At 35.6% G+C, this 12,805-nt stretch overlaps 1 protein-coding gene across 1 annotated transcript in view; it reads left to right on the top strand.

The window, feature by feature from the left end:
* The window catches only part of LOC117410621 (glutamate receptor ionotropic, kainate 2), a gene marked incomplete in the record, with an annotated part of 207,397 nt that overhangs the window by 49,823 nt on the left and 144,769 nt on the right, over positions 1-12,805 (top strand). The window contains 1 exon segment of the mRNA XM_059025657.1: positions 10,065-10,212.

Raw genomic sequence — 12,805 nt, 5'->3', positions numbered from 1 at the left:
TGCAAAGCCCTAAAATGCTTTACATGTTATTTTATAAATGGGGTCTTTTTTCATTAACACATTTTACCCCTCAAAAGTGGTAGAGGGTGATTTTACAGGACTTGGGAATTACCTTGGATTGCACAAATCACCTGTTTTTGGATATCCCAGGATTACCCCTAACTAAATGTTGTTTTATGGATTCCTAGATGAAGGTAATAAAAAAATAAAACATGTGGCCTATCCCAATGGGTACTTCAAATCAACAACCTACTATAGTTATATTTGGAGCACCATGCTTCTTTAACATAGGGCCGGACTAAACCAAAGTTAGCACTTAGCGAACGAGGACGCGAAAACATTCACGGTAATAAAACACAAGAGAAATTCCAAGCGAAATCTCGCAGAACCAAAACAAGCCATTTTGCCCTTCAAAAAGCAGCTATCGCTTGTTGACTACAAGTAGGTTGAGAAGGGGGAGTGGTTTGTTATCGCCTGACCAAATCTACTCAATTACAGCTATAAATTACATCGCAAGACTTTTGTAGGACCAGATTTTATAGTCAACTTTGATCTTGTCGAAAGCTATCGTCTATTAAGCAAACAGTAAAAAAAAATAATACTAAACATTCTGATATTTGCAAAAAAAAACACTACATGCCTCAGACACTCCACTGACCTCATATATCGAACACTTGCACACCACACTGAATAATTTAAAATTAATAATTTACAGTATCATATATATATGTGTGTGTGTGTGTGTTTCAAACTCATGTCCGTATTTTTCAATATTTTACACAGTAAAAATAAAAGCACATAATTGTTATTATTATTAAACATGGCTGTCTTTGCCTGCCTTTTCACGTTACCGCCTTGTTTCCGCCCCTTCAAAATGTCACAAATACTGGCTGGGGATTGGTCAACAGCTGTTTTCATGTTGCCTTTCGTGGTCCCTCCTACTCCTGTGAAACTTCTCTCTGCCCGTTTCGCGGATTGGAAATGGCTAGTTTTGGTTTCGTGATAAAGAAAATGCGATATGGAACCTAGCGATATTATCGCATAGACACTCTTTCGCAAGAGCGATCAGGGTTCGATTTGGTCCGGCCCATAGTCTAGGAGTAATACTGGATTGTAACTTGTTTGATAAGGTAACATCTGTGCTTCAATTCTACAGGTCAGGGCTCTGTGTAGAATTGTCAGTGAGTTGTAATTGTAAACTGACCCTATACTGTATGTAACTTGTTTTTTTTTATATATATATATAAAGACATAAGTTGTTTCTCTTTTCCCCCACTCTTCTAGTTATCTGCCAAGGGTGAGTTTATCATCTGTATTTGTTTTATTTTCTGAGGAATTGTGAAATGTAATTTCGCACCTGAAGACACAGAATGGATTTACTGTGAATGCATTTCCCCAAGCCACTGTGCTGGCACTGGAATAAAATGACAGAAGTATTAAATTAGGTTTATGAATTAGATGTGTGAAGTTTAGAAATATTTTATGAGAGAGAGAGAGAGAGAGAGAGAGAGAGAAAGTGCTGTGCTTCATTGTAAACAAGATTTTATTTTCATTAATTCTGAACTTAACTGAATTAGCAAGTGACTGGATGATTCTTACTGCATAACCATAACACAAGAGCTAAAACAACACGTTGGCCATGTCAACCAGTACTGCCTCTGTGGGTTATGTAACATGAAGAGGCGCAGGAACAATCCTGTGGTGACACTGAAAACAATCAGTTTTGGCAAGGTTTTGAAAGCTTAAAAAATTGAGTTGCAGTTGGCATCACAGAAAGGAAAGTTACGAATAATTTGTTCCCAGAACAAAGCACACACTGCCGTGTGTGTCTGCCAGTCCTTTAAGAGGCTAGTCTTTTACCATTCAGTTAATCACCAGTTTAAGCAATGAATTGGCATACACTTTAAAACATATATTTATACCATAAATCATCTTGCTATCAATAATGTTCAGTAATATTGACAGAGTTGATATGAAACGGTACAGAAAACAGTCTTTAACAGTGATTAAATGTTGTTGCAACATGATTAATATGCAGTGCATAGAGCATATCATTCTAATAAACTGATTTTTTAAAATTACAGAAGAAAAGTATGTGAAGTATATACAATGTTATGCATTTATGCACTTCAAAAAATAGATAATTATGCCAACTAATTGTACTAATCAACAGATGGATGAAAAAAATCAGTTTATAGATAACTGAATTACTGTAATTGCTAACTATTACAGTATGTGAGGAGGCAATATAATGGTACTTATGAGCACTTTTCCTGTAAAATGCTATATTATCATAGCACCTACTAATTATGCACTCTATTGTAAAGGACATTTGGAAAAAGATAATAACTGCATCTATAACAAATATATAAGTTTATATACTTGCTTTGCTTCAATTCGGAAAGAGACACCTAGGTAAAAAAAAAGAAAAAAGCTCAAACTTAAATTTTATTTTAGCCATTTGGCCTTAACATTATGACATGCAGACTGTTTTTGTGAGCTTTACTTAAAATGACATAGGTATAATAATTTGTTTGGTCTGTTTGGTTAAATTTTACCAGGCTTTTACCAAGTCACTCAAAAAGGGTACCCATTTAAACATCAATTCAAAATGCTTTTAATTGCAAATTATTTAAATATTGCCTTGATCTAATAATAGCATTTTGTATGCATTATGCTTTTCCAGTCTTTTGATAAGAAAAACCAACAGGGTAGAACAGGTGAAGGAATATCAAGCTTTATTTAATTGATAAATGGCTGGTTTCACAGACCCCGATTAACATTAATCCTGAACTACCTAATGTGACCTAGTCCAAGCCTGGTGTTAATCGGGGGCATGGAAACCAGCTGCAAAAAAATGTAAATAACTAATGAGTTAAAAACAAATCTTGGTCCTGTATTGTATCTGCTAGAAAGCAATACCACAGTATCCATTAAGATTATTTACTCCAAGTGAGAGATACAGAGAGACTACACAACATACAACATAGGTAAGTGCTAACTTTTATTTGAGGTGTGGATACACTGAAAACTTTTTGTCAAAACGTTTATTTACAATGCTTACTAGTTAGCAACCCTGCAAAACAAACATTTTGTTAAGTTTATTTTACAAACATTTAACTATTGGAGGGCAAATTAGCTATAACAATCAGAGGTGGAATGACTTGAGATGTAGGATTAAGACTTTGTGCAAGTCTTTTGGATCAGCTAAATGGTCTTTTGATGATTTAATACAGTTGATAGCAGTACCATGGAAAGCTATAATGTTTGGCAGACAGGGCTATCATGTAAGGGCTATATCACTCCTAAACCTTTGGCCTACTGTGCACTAGGAGGTGCTACATATCAATACATGCTAATGCAAATTTATCCTGCTTATATCCTACTACCTTAAACAATATAAAAATAAGTCTCATATTATTTCACAATCTACAGTCCAATGTAATCTGTATGCTTTGTAAATAGAATGTGATATACTGTAAACGTTTATCCCCCAAGACATGAGTCAACCTACACTTTCAATTTTAATTACAGTAATTAAACAGGAATACATCTTTGACACAGACTGCTATCAGTGGAATTAATATATTATTCTTAAGTGAAATTAAACATTATCATTAATAACTTATTAAATAGTCTTTGCTGACACAAAACAAGGTTTGAAATTAATTGACTCCCACTGAGAGACAAAGAAAATATTTTTGCATCCAACTGGATGGTTTTATCATTTGTTAATGTCAGCACCAGTTACGCCATTAAAAAAAATAAAATAAAAAAATGGCAATTAGCATACTAGAGTACTGCACGTTATGTTAATTTTGAAGCTTAAAAAGAGAGTTAATTTTAGTTTGTTTGTCTGCTTAAACTCTTTAAGAAATGTCCCTGTAACTAAAAGGGTGAAGTGTTACATGTGTGGGTAGTCACTGGAAAATACTGACAGACACAGAGCATTGGTGTTGATAGGCCGCTCAGGTGCGCAGATTTAATTTTAACACCGAACTGACACTAGGGTACCAGCGATGGTAAACCTAATGTCACATTTAATAAAGCAATAAAAACAAAAAAAACAAAAGCTAAAAATAAAAGTTTGCCACACAAAATGACGAGCGCTAGTCCCACTAAAAGGAACGTCCCGCTCCAGGAACCTACTACTCTACGGTAACCCTCTTTATACTGTTTTGGGATCCTCCTCCCCTAAGCTGACCTACTTCTGTTGTATTATTTCTGAAGTCCTGGCCTCCCAGCGACTCCGGGCCATTTTGACGGTCCTGGCTGGGCAATCGCCTTCACAGGCCCCGTCTTGCAGTTAAAGGGCTCCGTAGTAGTCGTTCCCGCAGAGCGGACGCTTCTGTCCTGGACGTAAACGAACTCTCTCACTCAGCGACCGTCTATTCAGCAATGGCCTTGCAGCCGCTTTTTGAGCTCTGCGCAGCATCCCCAGGCACGCCCCCCAGCCAATCCAGACCTCCCGATCATTTTAGCTCAGGGCGAGCCTGCCACTCAACTGGTTGCTTAGCAACGCGTCTCCAACTGCGCGTCGCAGCTGATTTTCCACAGGCACACACTTGCGCAGGAACCAGCGACCCGGTTCCCTGTCACAGTCCCCAATAGTAATTCAGAGATTACTGGACAAATAGTAATGCACACATTTATTTATCTAATAAACACAGAAGTTAGACACTGTTCAAACTTGTCCACTTGTACAGTGACTTGTGCGAAACAAATGTAACTGGACAGGTTGACCATTTTGATTAATATCTGTAACTTCTCTGTTTATACAGTTAGGGCCAGATATTTTGGAATCCATTGCACAATTTCTGTATAAATCTGGTCCTAAGAAGAAAAAAAGAAGCTACAAGACTTAAGAATAAAGAAAATAAACCCTGTTAACTTTAGCTTTTTTTCGCTGCCATTGATAGCTTGATCTTTACACTTGAGGTTGTTTTTGGTGCGCTTGAGCAGCTTTCATGTCCAGTTGTCAAGATTCTGTGACTTTTCTTTTTTTTTAACTCCCACTTTTTCTTTCCAACTTGAACAAATACCCTTATTTAGATAAGCAAACAATAGATTTATATTCAGCTGGGCCTTTTGTTCTCATGTTATTTTGCCGAAAGGAACAGTCAGAGCTGATTTTTGCAGAACAATTTGTTTGCAGAGATATTAATTGCCCAGGAAGCATCTGACTCATTTATTTGTATTTAAGGGTTCCGGCCTTAACAAGCTAGGTTAACAGACAACAAAGAAATAAAGAAATACCAGCTGTGGAATTCTTTACCATCCAAACCGTTCTGTTAGTTTTCACTATAATTAACCAGCATATTTTTCAAAGACTGCCTGTTTAAATAGTGACAATTCTGTTCTTCAATTGAAGGCAATGATGGTAGGCATCCGTTTTTGCTTTTTTCTGAATCTGATGCAGTATACAAGTTAGTTCTTACACTCTCATTCTGAATATAGAACAACATGGCTGGTACCTAATACAAAAGGAGAATCAACTACAGTTGTCTACTGAATGCTCTATTGTAGGTCGTCCTCTTTAAATCCATCAATAGGCCAGTTTACATGTGTGATTATTTCACGTGAAAACTTGGCAGGGAAAGCTTGTGAAAGTGTCCCAAAAAACTGTCTCAGTATTTTACCGGGAAAGTCTCCATTTCTTGTGAGATTCCAGGAAAAGCTTGTGAAATCAATGCCCACTTACACATGTAAACATGAGTTTCTCATGAAAATGTTATTAGCTCGTTCAAGTCCTTTCCTAAAGCCGCTATAAAAGTCACATGGGAATACATAAGTTACCATGGTCCAAAGGTGGCAGCAGGAAATTAATTGTTTTGTTTGCAGTATTTCCTTTATCAGATTGATGTTGCGATAACCCCACTTTTTTCTCTGTCTTCCCTAGAACTTTGCATAATGCTAATCATACACGGATCTAAGTGTGTTTGTAAAGTATCATACAGATAGTATTTACCAAGTTTCTGAATACACTTGCAAATAGCTTTCCTAACAACTGTCAAAATGTCTTTATTGTAAAGTAACTACTAAGTACTATGTTTAAATGTGCATAACTACACTCCAATGCAGTTTCTCCTAGTTACTTATGTCTGTGCAAAAACGTTCCCTGAAAGAGAGACGACCACCAATGACATTACGTATGGGATATGCCTGCCCATTGGGTAGGTATCGCTGAGCTCTTTATACCAGAGCTGCCGATAGGCCCCTTCCTGGATGATACCAGAGCTGCCATTTCTCTTTTTCCATCAAACCCATGAGGGCGACCGATGCGACCTTGTGGTTGGTGGTCGTCTTCTCTTTCAGGGAACCAGGGTTACGGTAAGTAACCTAACGGTCCCTTTCAATTCGAAGACGACCACCAATGACATTATGTATGGGATAATGTATACCAGCAGCATGTCCGAGGGTCCGTGTCCCGTGACAGATGAAGAGCTGGTCAGATTGATGCAGCGCTCTTGTCCTATGCACGTAGCGTCTCAAAGCAAACAGAGGTGGATTCTCTCGTGAAACTTCTCTGCTCACGTGAACAGTATGTTGGGGACTTTCACGGTTAACAGCACAAGAATCTAAGTGGGCCGTCAGCATGGCTAATTTAAATCTGACCCCCCCCCCCCCCCCCCTCGCCTTCATTTGCATATTGTTCGGGGGAAAAGTAGGCATTCCAAAGGGAAATGAGAGCCTTTACTTGAAAACACAAAAAGTCACCATTTCCACATTTATTTCATGAGAAAAGCAAACACTCATGTAACGTGGCCTATTGATGGTTGTTTAAAGGCCTTACCAGATACCTGGGGCTCATTTTTTTATAAATCATAGCTGTTGATGCATAATCAATACAAAATACACAGAAAGTGAATTATTAATCAAGCATGACAGGCTAAAAGATTTGGCTGTAAAATGTGGATGGCATAATGTTGGCAAGCATTAGGGCTACACATTAAGTACTGTATTCTTCTGCATTTAGTTACTTTATTTGAATGTGTTTATTGGCACAGACACAAGACTCTGTTTACTGAAACAAATAGCATGCTAATACATGCCAGTGTATAGTCCACACTACCGAACAGGCTTGGTACAGAACCTACATATTGTTTCTTGAAGCTATTCTGAACAATTGTTTGTTGAAAGTTTTTTTTTTTTTTTTTTTTTACTTGAGCATCATTTCCCACATGAGAACCAAATATAAGATTGCCTTCTAGTGAATGTATTTTTTATTTTAGTTGTGGCCAATTTTTCCTGCATTTCACCCTTCACTATTCTAAGTGTCCTTAAACGCTGTGTCTTAGTGACCCCTGTTGTGGAAGTGGGGTATGGATCATTCTCTTGGTTAACCCACAACAGGCTCCTGCCAATCACTGCATTTAAAATAACATCATATGTATGTTCTGTGTAAACTTTACACTGTAGCCTTGATACATTTATGCCAACAGGAACATGTTCATATCATTATATTTAACCTTGGTTAAAATAAAAACAAACATCCATTTTGCATTACAAATACTTTTTCAAAAAGGAAAACCTAGATGAATTATCTTATGAATAATTTGTAATACAAATTAAAATGATTTGACTCTTTTTCCACACAGTTATTATACTTTTCAAATATTCAGATATTTATTCTAAAGTTTTAAACATGTAAAAAAAATTAAATAATACTAAACGGTTGAAATGAACCTAAACCGCTCTGTTATTTTCAGCAGGTGTAATTGGTTATTGATGAAAGGCTATCAGGGACAGGGAATAACCTACTTTGAATTAAGGAGAATAAATCAGCTTTAATAACAGGTAGTTGAAGTGAGATATGTGACCATATGTGCAAGTATTTTGACTATTTTTGTCCCAGATCAAAATACAGTACACTCTAACAACCCCTTTGTGAGAGGGCGGGGGGGAATCCTGCCCGTTATAATACTCATTAATCTGTCTCACATCACAAAACATACGTTTATTATCTCTTTATAGCAGGGACTGTTTCTACTTTACATTTTCTGATCATGCTGTAAATTATGAAGCTGGTGGGGCACAAAGGGAACTTCGATTGCATCCACTTCTTCTGCGATAGGAATTTCTCTCAACACCACCTCCATTTTGGTTCTGCTCAGAACTGTTGTTCATCTACCAAAGCTGTCCACGCTCCGTCTGCACAGACCGTGACGTTACGCACAGACTCCCGTCTGCAATCTAGCCGGCAAAAAAGTGTTGTGAACGCACCCAATGTATGCACAAACTAGTTTGATGTATGATTCAGATGGATTTAATTAACAGCACCTCAATTAACACATCAGGCTTATTGGCTCACTCAGTTCCAGTGTTGATGTTGATTTGTCATGTTGTTGTGTCTGAGCCTTTTTTCTAGCTAGTAGTAGCTCTGACTGTATGTTAAACTTGTAATGAAGATAGTGCTACCATACTATTCAGATTACTTAGTCAATGCCATGTAAATGTTGTTGCGATAAGTAAGGATACGATTTTTTCAAGGAGGCTACGGAGGTCACAAAAATTGTGAAAATCATGAATTTGAACAAAAGTCTGTGAAATCTTGGAAATGGATGTAAAAACACATTTAGTTAGGCACTGCCTTTATTTCCTTTAAAAAGCAGTATGTCATCCACTGAAAAATACAAATATGCGAGTATCTGTAAATTATTTGGTTGTGTATGCACGCAGCATTTATGTAGTTATGTAGCTCAGCGAATGAGGTTTTGTATTTTGTAGCTGAGCGAGCATGTAAATGAACAGATCGTATGTTACTGTAAACTCTCGGTTGTGATCTTCACATGCATACAGCACTTGCTAATTAATTTTTTTTAAACAAAAAAGTGATTTTGCATCTTAAAAAAAATATTAATGACATTTCTTAACTTTTTTCATATAATGTAGCTACTGTGTGTGCCCAAGTAGTCTGTTGAAAATAAATACTCACTTTCTCTAAAACTAAATATTGCTAAACAAAATACTTTAGATTGCCATTGAATATCTTTTTTTTATTTCCTGCAAACTGTAAATAAAATGAAAGGTTAATCTGTTTCTGGTCTTTTTTTCTGATCTGTTCATCGGACTGTTTTAAAAGGGGGAAAAAAAACTAAATAAAAGTCTTGCCATGGCACACAACCTTGTTCTGTGTATAATTATTCATAAGTAAATTAAGTGAGATGGCTCAAACACACCCATGATCTGATGCGTCTCAGACTTCAATAACGTTTACGATGAATTAGAAAATTCATTGTAAACTAAATCGTAAACTAAAGAAGGTAAGTGGTGACTTGCGCATAATAACACCGATATTATTTATTATTATTATTATTATTATTATTATTATTATTATTATTATTATTATTATTATTATTAATAATAATAATGTTGCACGTTAAAATACTTGAAGTTAATAAAAAGGTACAACTGTACAATTACTACTAATATATGATAACAATAAAACTGTTGCATATATAGGGATGTTCAATAACTCTGATCTGTAGCTTTTACAAGTCCAACATTTACTTTACAATGGAGTTGTTGGAGGTCAGGGTGGTAACCTTTTATCAAAACAAGACCTGTTTTGTAATGGGACAGCCCATCTCTAGTATGTCCAATAGGAATGCATGGGCAGGGGTCATGTATTTATTTCCAGTCTATTGGATCGTTTCCAAGTCGCATCTGGTGTGGATTGACATTCGACTTTTCTTGCTTGCGTCACTCGCTTTCAGTGTGGATGCAGCTTTAGCGATAAGCAACAAAACACATTTAACAGTGAAACATGGTACAAGCATCGCAAAGTGTAGTAATGTTTACTGAGCATGGTAAAGCATAGGCAAGCACAGTAACAAACTGAGATATATGCTTAAGTGTTGTAAAAATCATAGCAAAACTATGGAAAATGCATAGTACAGCTTCTACCAGCACCCAAGTACTTTCTTATTTACTTTATTTGTTTTAATTATTCCTTCCAGACAACGTGCTTCAAAGTACGTTTGTATATTGCTAGCTGAAGTAGACAGTCCAACTAACATTTTTCCATTTCTGTTTTTTTTTTTTTTTTTTTTTTTTTTTTTCAGGGGGGATTTTTGAATCTGTAGAATCTGGGTCCTTCAGGAGCAGAGGAATTAGCCTTCAAATTTGCTTTAAATACAATCAACAGAAACAGGACACTACTGCCAAACACAACGCTAACATATGACATCCAAAGGATAAACATCTATGACAGTTTGAAGCTTCTAGAAAAGGTATAATGTTTCATTTGCATGTATACTCGCTGCCAAAACCCACTGCACTCTTCCATCTATTTTTTTTTCTGCTAATATAAACATCAAGCTCTATAATTGAATGAAGCACAATTTAGAAAGTTATTATGCCAAGAGTAATTATATATTTTCAGAATGACAAAGCAAGTGCTTTCAGCTTTTGTTCTATGCTTTAAGTAAACAATATTATTGCATAGCTGTATACTGCACTGTTACATAGTTTGGCATTGTATCTGAAAATTATTTGATGGATTAAAGTGGTAAGACAGTTCAAAAGGTATTATTGCCATCTACTATCTTCTTATACAGTACATACCATACTTGTGTTTAACTTGATTATGATTGGTATTTAAAGAAGCATTTAAACATATTTGTTACACATCTACTTCCAAATAATGGTGAAACTTGATAATATGGATCTATGTGATATATAGCCTATACATCATGTAATAATGTATATTATAACAGGGGAGTCCAATCACAGTCCTTGGGGTCATTCCAGTCCAGGTGTAACTGGTCAAATTCAATAATAACCTGCATTAGGATCTAGAGGCTTAATTCATTCAAATAAGACACTGAGAAGAGGGTTGGAACAAAGACTGACACAGCCACTTTTGCCTACCTACCTATTATAACATTCTTATAATATGTTATAGCAAAATAAAAATATTCAAAATTGGAATGCCATTCTAATAAGTTATATATTTTACAGTACAATCACTTTTAACATACCACTAAACTAATGTTTTAGTAACTCTGACTGTAAAACCTCTTTCCTGGTTGCTGAATTTACTGCTTGTTTTATTGTTGAGTCCCATATGAGTAGATGTTATTTTTATTTAATTTACTGCTATTTTCATGATTTGAATTTCAGTTCCCAGAGTGTATTTGTTGAAAGCAGCTTAACATCTTTTGTTGTTTTTACACCTGTACATAGACTTTAATAGAGGACGAAGAGTAAGATTTAAATTGTCTGGTACTTTTGTATCCTGTACAAATTGTTCATGTTTCAAGAGGAACAGACTTACGAAGGGTTACATTTAGGAACCCCTCAATTTAACCACCTTGCACACTAATCACGTTGATGCAGTACTGGCTGCCAATTATGACCCTACACCCTTTTGAGAGTGTCTTTCTAATGTTTTGTTAAATGAATGCATGCGCTAAGTGGTGGTCAATGTAGACAGATCACATTTTATTGGCAGTGATTTTTTTCAGTGAATATCTGAATACTGCTACGATACAATAATTACAAAATGACCTGGGAATGTCCTGTATTCTAGTTGGCTGCAGGTATTCTAAAGCATACGGTCAAATTTGTATTAGTTAAATTATGATTTATTTGTTTCTTGCAATCCCATTTGGTACATTTCAGAAAGCGGTATTAACTGATACAATTTTATAGTTAAAGCTAAGGGTGGGTCTGAGACACGATGAGGTATGATATGTTGGTTACTTGGTTACCTGATGGTTACAATTATGAAATAATTATGCAGTTATACGTCAATTACAGATAATTACTCAGTCACTGCAGGCTATAGTACCTTTTAAATGAATTCTGGCAGAATTACACATTTAAATATAGATAATTTGTCAGTAAATGGGGGAAAAAAATGCAATTAAAGCAGTGAATAAGTTACAGATACTTAATGATTATTATTAAAAGCAAATTGATAAATAGTGTAGAAGCACTATACCAGGTTTTTTATCAGGTCACCAAGGTCAACTGTAAAAAGCATTACTGCTTTTTTTATGAATGTACTTTCAATGATCTTGCTTATCCGGTAAGGGTACAGTTCTCTAGCAGAAAGATACATTTCATCCAATATTGGCTGGGACCAAATCAAAACTTTGACAAACCCGCTAATCGCACTTAACAAAACTGTATTTAATAGTGTGTGTGTTTTTTTTTTTTTTTTTTTTGTTTTTTTTTGTAAGTATCTTATTTCTTCTACTCATAAAAAGAAAATGCTATTAAATACAGTTTTGTTAAGAGCGATTAGCAGGTTGTCAAAGTTTTGATTTGGTCCCAGCCATTGTTTGAACACTGTGCCCTATTAACAAACAAGGATATGTTGTGGACTGTTTTATGAAATGTGTTTATAGAATGAATTTCAAATGTTCTAATGTTTTTAAAACATGTGTTGTATGGATTTAGAGATATAGCAGAAATGGTATTAAATATTGCTTGTATAATTTGAACACAGGGATTGTGTAAAGTCTTTAGACAAATATAAAGCACTGAAACCACTGTATGGAACCCTTTCCTGTGTGTCCTAGAGAAAGCCCAGATCAACCATACAGTTCATACTCTTAGAAAAGGGTTGCTGGCCATTCTGTGTAAAACTACTTTTCTTTGGTCTTTCAGTAGACACCCTTGTATTTAGGTTCTATATAGAAGGGTTTGTGCCATGAAGTATTTTAGGATTTATTTATGAAGTATTCAATTTGGGAACCCCAAATTGTGATTGTATGGGATCGAATGGTTCTATTTAGAACCTTTATTTGAAACCTTCTGTTTATGAAGAACCTAAACACAAGTGTATATAGGTTTT

Source organism: Acipenser ruthenus, chromosome 6, assembly GCF_902713425.1.
Source record: "Acipenser ruthenus chromosome 6, fAciRut3.2 maternal haplotype, whole genome shotgun sequence".
In the NCBI taxonomy this organism is placed as follows: domain Eukaryota; kingdom Metazoa; phylum Chordata; class Actinopteri; order Acipenseriformes; family Acipenseridae; genus Acipenser; species Acipenser ruthenus.
Note: the sequence above shows the minus strand (reverse complement) of the source record. Positions and strands in the feature narration are given on the sequence as shown.